Source organism: Eschscholzia californica, unplaced genomic scaffold (genome assembly GCF_041429995.1).
Source record: "Eschscholzia californica isolate CP2 unplaced genomic scaffold, dmEscCali1.0.p SCAF_2, whole genome shotgun sequence".
In the NCBI taxonomy this organism is placed as follows: Eukaryota; Viridiplantae; Streptophyta; class Magnoliopsida; order Ranunculales; family Papaveraceae; genus Eschscholzia; species Eschscholzia californica.
In genome coordinates, this window is record NW_028238309.1 from 48872669 (window position 1) to 48880530 (window position 7862).

Below are 7862 nucleotides of genomic sequence, written 5' to 3' on the forward strand. Positions count from 1 at the left end.
TTCCCTAACATATGATTTTGACACAAAATATTCATTAAATTCTATTCTTTAATTAGGATCATAAGTTCAATGCACAAGTACCTTGACAACATTTAAATACTTTACCTAAGGGGGAAATAGATAATTATTCATTTACAACACTTAGAAGTGATGTAAAAACATCGTGCACTTAGAACTGATGAAAATAAACTTTATTGTACTTACGCGTGATAACAATTACTAAGTCTAAGTGATTATCACTTTTTTTTTGTTGAATAAGTGATTATCACTTAGTAAGTGGTAGCTCTTATAAGTGTAAAAAAAATTGAACACGTTCTCAGTGTAATTTTAGTTGTTTTACATGCTTTGTGCTTTCATCTTGAGATCTTGAAACTAATCTTTGTATCAAAATGCATATACTTTCAACTTAAAAGATAAGTCTGTGTTTTAGAAGAAGACTTATTTTAAACTCCGAATTTATTAAGGAAATAAGCGTGTGCAAGTATTAAAACTACATGAGTAAATTACACAAATGACTTCATATTCGGATTTAAAGAAAAAGCGTACAACACCTTACATTATTTCTAGCAGAGTTCAATGCTCGAGTAAGATTTTTCAGAGAAATAATCTTATAATCCCGTATATGAAGTTGGTCGTTCATGATCGTGTAGACCCAGCTCTTGTTGGCTTGTTGGGACCATAAACCCTTGTTCCTGCAAGATAAAAAAAAAAAAAAAAAATGGAGATTATGCATGCTTGGATTCGAATGGTGTCAGAACTTCTTTGGAGACGATGAAGAAGGATTTGAAATAAAAAATGCTAGACCAGAAAACCTAATGTACGTTCATTTTTAATATCCGGCATGACCCAACTCAACCTCACGCCCAGCCAGATCCCCTCCTAAATCCTATCCTCAAGTTTTGAAAATATCAAACCGCTTTCGAGAAGAAATTAAGATAGGGATGATCTAACAATATCCTTTTAGCGATCAAGAATATAATGTCTAGGTCCTCTTCACTCATTGTCAATTGATTTCGAGTTGGATGACCACAAACTTAACATAGTATCAGAGCTAGGCCCACAGTCATAGGTTTAAACATCACCCGTGCTCTACGTTACTCGAAAAAAAGAAACGTGTTAGGCCAAAAAAACTCCATATATGATGCATAGGTCCTCTCCGCTCATTCTCAATTAGTTTAAGTTGGATGACAATATAACACCATCAAAGGAAAGCCCTAGAAGTGATACTAACTCAGAACAAAAGATATCAATTCTTTTCATTTGCAGTTAAAGGAGTCCTAAAGATAGATTTGCACACCACGGTCATCAACAGAGCATGGCACAAGTTATTTCGACAACAAACTTAATTCTAGTTTAGAGGTAGTATTTTTACAATAAACCTAATTCTAGTTTAGAGGTTGTATTAAGTGATTAATGGTCGTCAAAATCATATCATGGAATATTAGAAAGTTAGAAGGAACGGAAGAAAAAAAAAGGAAACCATCTATGATCTATCCACATAGTAGCTGGAGTTAAAGAGATTAAAGGTGTCGACTGACAATACAAAAATAAAGAACTTTTTTGATTGTTTACACACAAAAATAAATAAAAAAATTAGAACAACCACCACATCAGCTGAGAACTTTCTTTTGTCAAAATCCTTTGTAACTCTAACATCTCCCATTTCTAAAATCTAATTTTCTTTCATAAAATTAGTAGTATGAATAAATAATTGAATTTGAAAGGTGATTTTTGTTTATCATTGGACATGTACTAAGTATAAATCTTTACAAATGAAGAAATTAACATAACGGAAGAAACAAAAAAAAAAAATAGAAATCCTAACATAATGTAATATTACTATGAGAAATTCGCTCAAAACTCCCTACAAATTTTTTGATTTAGTGAAAAAAGATTAGCCAATTTTATTTAGTCTTCAGCTCCTCGAGTGTTTCTTTTAATTTGTAAATATTTAATTGCAACGTCTTGCAACAACTTTGCATCACTTTGTAACAACTTTGCAACGTTTTGTAATAATTTTGCAACCGCCTTGCGACAGGTTTGCTACGCCTTAGAACACCTTGCAAAAATATTGGCAAACAAAATTTCAGAAATTGGATTTTTCACAAAAAAAATCAAAATTTGTGTGTTTTAACGGAAAAAATGTATAACATGTCTTCTTAACTAAAAAAAAAGTTTCAAATTAGGTTGTGGGTCCAATTCCCTCTGTTACTATTTACAAATAAAAGGTAATTAATTTGGAACCAAATATTCTTCCTTCCATCTTCATTTGGTCATATGCTATAGGCACTTTCAATATTACTCCATTATTTACAATTTCAAGTTAAGTTCATTTTGTTCAATATATACAAGAAGTTTACCCCCAAAAGATATTTTTTTCTTGTCTACTTTCCCTCCACTACCACAAAATCTCAACCAAAACTTCCACCACATACCACAACAAAAGTTCTACCGCACTTCCACCACCACCGTCATTGTAACTTCACCATCACTATCACTACAACCACCACCACCGTACTTCACCACCACCACTGTTGTAAACTTTGACTGGACGATGTGGTACTTTTTTTTACCATAGGTGCTACATCTATTTTTCTCATGAACGTAAATATAGTTGATTTAGTGGTGAGGAAAACTGCGCCATCATCCCGTCAAAGTCTAAGTTAGCAATTTAAGTACAAGTGGCATTTTTCAGTTTTCATTTCCAGATCTTTCTCTCTTTAAATATCTCCCTAATCCCTACGATACTTTGACTATTCCAGCGAAGGAGTAGGGTTCAAGTGAAATCCTCATCCCCCTAAACCTTAAACCTTAAAACACTCGAGGAGGATTAATCTCAGATTTTGAAAGTTCATGTGTGTTGATAAATTATAAGATATGAACTAAAATAAAGAACACAATACTTTACGTGGTTCGGTCAGAGGATCACGACCTACATTCACGGAGAAAGTCATTAATGGTTGTATTATATTATCTCCACAATCGTGGGACTGATTGGTTACAACTCGATAGACTCGATGACTCAGTGTAACTCAATGATCTAAAATACATAGAGGTCACTTGTATTTATAGAGTGAGTTAGGTATCAGTTTCCTAGAACTCTATCTAAGATAAATACAAGATAACTAAATAATATCTTTTGAATCTTCATATCTCTTGGACGGTTGATATTTGATATCATCGGATCTCGATCCTAATAGTCTAATACAGTTAAATCCTCCTCAAGAATTTTAGTTCATGGACCAAAGGTTTGAATCCTTCCATAAGAGTTTTGTCTGAAACCCTACTCTTTCGTCTAAGATGAAGGGTGTTCCGGCGAAAGAAACCTCTTCTTTTTTCGGAATAGTTAGGATAGAGGGAGAGTCTAAGTCTTACACACATACCCGAAACTTTTCTTATTTTCCCCAAAGGGCAGCAACCCAATATTGCCCTTTCCCTAGAAAAAGAAATCAAGATAGATGGACAAATAGAGAAAGGACAAGGCAAATACCATATCTCTAAAGTTATTAGCTAGTGATCCACTATTTTTGCTGAATGGGACATGAGCTTTCTCCTTCATCAATGGAATTTTTGTCTTCTTTTATATAATAAGGTGTGGGTCCATTATTGTGCAAGTAGAGGATGTATTCAATCACTAAATACAAAACCCCAACGAAAGTCTGAAGACCATCAAGTTTTCCATATACCTCAAGGATTAAGAAACGAAAAACATAAGTTATACAACATAATAATCACAACCCACACAAAGATGTTTAACTTACATGAAATAGCACATGGGTTTGTAGTGTAGTTGGGACGTACTTAATAGTCCTTGCCTTTGAAATACTAAGAGATTGTGTGATCAATAGGCATGAATACAGTAAGTACTTGTTGTGGCATTTTTGGATTTGTTTCAAATGCCTAGTTCTTTGATTTGATGTATCTATACCATCATTTGACTGAAAATCACTATATCTTGTGTAACGATGTAATGAATCTTTACAATGTGAAAAATCATGATATATAATGCAATGAATCCCAGAGAAAAGAAAACTGCCATGATGGTTACTACCATTATTATCCCCAATATTACAATGTGAAAAATCTTGTGTAGGCTCTTTATGCTATTATGAATGATATGAATCTGGCACACCCTCTCACCCTTAGAGTGATGTAGAGGAGGAATTAACCAAAAATTGTAGGGTAAATGGCTTTCGAAGAAGCCTTCAAGTCCCATGGTCCTACTTTAGAGAGAGGTCGGTCTGACCAAAACAGATCACGTTGGGTTTTGGAGTTTGGGGGAATTTAGAATAGATTAAGAACTTATTTTGATATTTAATTTTTATAAAACTCGGGTAATTGTTTTCTTGGTGAAAAAGTAAAAGATTCCCTCAAACGTGACAACTCTCTTATTAACCTCAACTTTTCCGAGAAACCCTACTAGGGTTTGCTTGGTCTATAAATAATATCAAAACCAGAGTCGAAAGACTAAGAGGGATTCATCTTTTACTAAGTTTTGAGCCGAATTTCTTCGTCTCCAATATTGTCTTCTTCAGTTCAATTGAAGATGGTAGTTGTGGTAAATCCTTTGGGAATGACTGGAATTATACAATCTGTCCAAGGTTGTTCTGAAATCACATTCGAGGATATGACCTCCATACCACGACACGCAAATCCCCTTCTTGATTTTTTGAGCTATAATATTGTCATTTGTCTAAACCTATTTTTCCAACAAAAATATATGGAAGACATTAATGATGTAGAAAAAAATAAACGCGAGCAACTAAAACGGTCAACATCGAAGCTATATGTGTCAGAATAAGAAGAAACTTTGAGCGTGGTACAAAATAACGTTCCACACCTTCGTTGTAACTAACGCCACCTCGACCTAGATTGGGGGTCAAGTTCTATCTTTTAGGCCTTCAAGATGGACTTTTAGTCGTTCTTCTTTACCAATTTTAGAAAATATATTCTTAGATTTTTTTTAGGTTTAGCAAACCCTAAAGCTATATAAAGGGGATCCATTAGTTATCTGATTCGGTTTTATTAAATAAAATTTCAGTAAATTCTTTACTCTTTGTGAGTTTTCGAAGTTTTAGACATAAGTTTTAAGCTTTTCTGAGTTTTCCACTGCGTCACAGAGACAAGCCATCAACGACTCTAATACCATTATAAAAGCCATTAGTTACTAATATAGTCCCTCGTTTTTGCCACACATGAACAAACCGGTTGAATATTGCAAGGTTTTCTTCATTGCAAAGGATCCCTAAGTCCACCTAAAGGGTCTCAAAACTACTAATCTTGACCTGACACTTATCACCTAGGCTTTGGCTTCTCCTAAGCGAGGTGGGACTATCACGTATGAAATGTATATAGCTACTGCTTTTGACCCTTGTTGCCGCTTGATTTCGAGGTCCCTGTTTAGTTGATAAATAGCTTGAATATACTCCACTACGTGGATTATCTCTTCCAAAGTTAATGGTTTATTTTCTTCTCTTAAATCGAGTGTCTTTGTCTCTTTTACTCTGTCACTGATATCTTTCAGGGAATCTCCTTGAAATTGGAACAGTTTTACTGGCATAAAACTTGTTTAAGCATCTAAAGTTTATTGGTAAAAACGAAGCTGGAAGATCTGCCTGAATTTGTATGATATCCAACAGTTGTCAATCAACTCAATATACAGATGATTTATATTGTAACCAAAAGTTTTCAAGCCTAAAGAGCTTTGGAGCAAATCATTAAACTTCCATATAAGAGAAAATGGTCTGACTCAATCAGATGAACAGCGTGCACGGGCAAAGAGTTCGAATAAAAGAGTCATCCCAAGTAGGAGATCCTGACACTATCATGTCTTGAGAGACTTGGAGCATTTTGACCATTAGATCCAAGTGAGTTAATTACCTTCAAGGCCATAGACCAACAAAGAGTATGTATTAATGAAGCGAGTGAACCGTTGCATTCTAGAAGTAGAAGATGAAATGGGTGATTTATCTGGGGAAAATATTATTTCATTCAAATCCCCTCTAGTAAACAAGGGAGAACAGTAGAGGGGTTCAAAGAGTGCATTTCAACTGATAGAAGCTTCTTCTTGTTGTAATGTTGGCCCATATACATTAATAGGAATTTTGTGAACCCTAATCTAAATATCCTTCCCCTTATTTAGAAGGAAAATTTGTTAATTGAAGATGATTCAAGCTTGAACAAATTCTTATTTCAAATAGTTAATATTTCGCCTAAGGCCCCAAATGTTATGCATAATCCTATCGTTGATTTTCAGAGAAAAAAACCTTAAAAACCTAAACAAATCATGATTCATATAAATGATGTGGAATCAACCGTGAATGTAAACTACGATTACCCATACTCGAATCCAAATCTTCTAACTTTTAAAGGGATAAAAAAAAAATCATTCAGCTAGAGGCATATATTATTCATGCATTAAGTTAGGGATGTAATCATGTATTTTCTTCATTCTAGATAGTACATCTGCATACGCATAGCAAAATGAGAAAAAAAAATCACCAGTAACATCATATGGCATATATAGATACATCAAATGCACTTTGGATCTTGTCTCAGTAGTAGTGCATTCATTCTGAAACTCATGATGGATACTCAATTGTGGTGAAATTTTATCATTTATTGTTTCTGTGTTAAAAGGATAAATAATGGTCATTAGAGTAGTTTATATGACCTTTTAGAGTACGATTGTCTTCAGGACAAATAATAGTTTTTGAGGATAGCATCTATCCTTGTGATGTATCTAAATTAATTAATGTATGATATATGATTGTCTATAGTAGTCATGTAAACTACTCTATAGTAGTCATGTAAACTATGTAGAGAAAATAATCTATAGTAAATGGTAACGTTTACACAGTATAAATTATTATGGAATGAAAAAAGCCATTTCTACCAAATAACATTTTCTATATGGAACTAATTAAAAATCATTACATCATTATATGGTGTGGATGCGTCATGAATCATGAATTGAATAAGCTCAATGACTACCATCTTAAAGATATTTTGGGTCTTAAAGGCCATATAAAGACCCTTAAGATTTTCCTATGGGGCATGAGTCTCTTTATTCCTACATCTAACTTATTTATATTCAAGTTCAACAAATTTCAGATTTCAGCTTCCATGAGAATTGAACTTGAGACCTCTAACTTGCTGAGTAGGTGTCCAACCACTACTCCAAATAACCTCTTGAAGTTCGAGAGGCTACCCAAAGTAGTTGGTAAAATTCGAAGCACATCCTTGCCTCATAAATTATATTCCACAAATATTAACCTATCAATTCACATGAATAATGCACAAAAACCATAATTCAAGAGCACATGTTATGTCACCTTCGTATGTTTATATAACAAAATAATTTATTAGACACAGATAAAGTGGCCATTTGGCGGTGTCGTACTAAATACGAATCGTAACGACATGTGTGAGATTTTAAGTAAACCATAATCCATGAGAACATGTTATGTCACCTTCCTATGTTTATCTAGAGCATAACATGACAAGTAAATAGTCACAAATAAAGTGACCATCTGGCGTGTCGTACTAAATACGACTCATAACGACAATGTTAAATAAATTGTGTCTAGCCCACATGATACGGGGCATTGTGCCAGTCATGTCGTTACATGTGTGAGATTTTAAGTTCCAATGCACGTAAAATCTACCCATTAGGCGTCCACCACCCTTTACTGGTGGTTGGACACTGCCTCTTAAGTCCATATACGTCTTGAGATCGAATCTCAATGGAAGCAGTTTGTTATCAAGATTTATCCCATGTAATTTAGGTAATAAACAAAGTAGAAGTAGGAGTAGGTGGGCTTTCGAGGCCCTTAAAATGACCTTAAGGGTCTTTATATGAT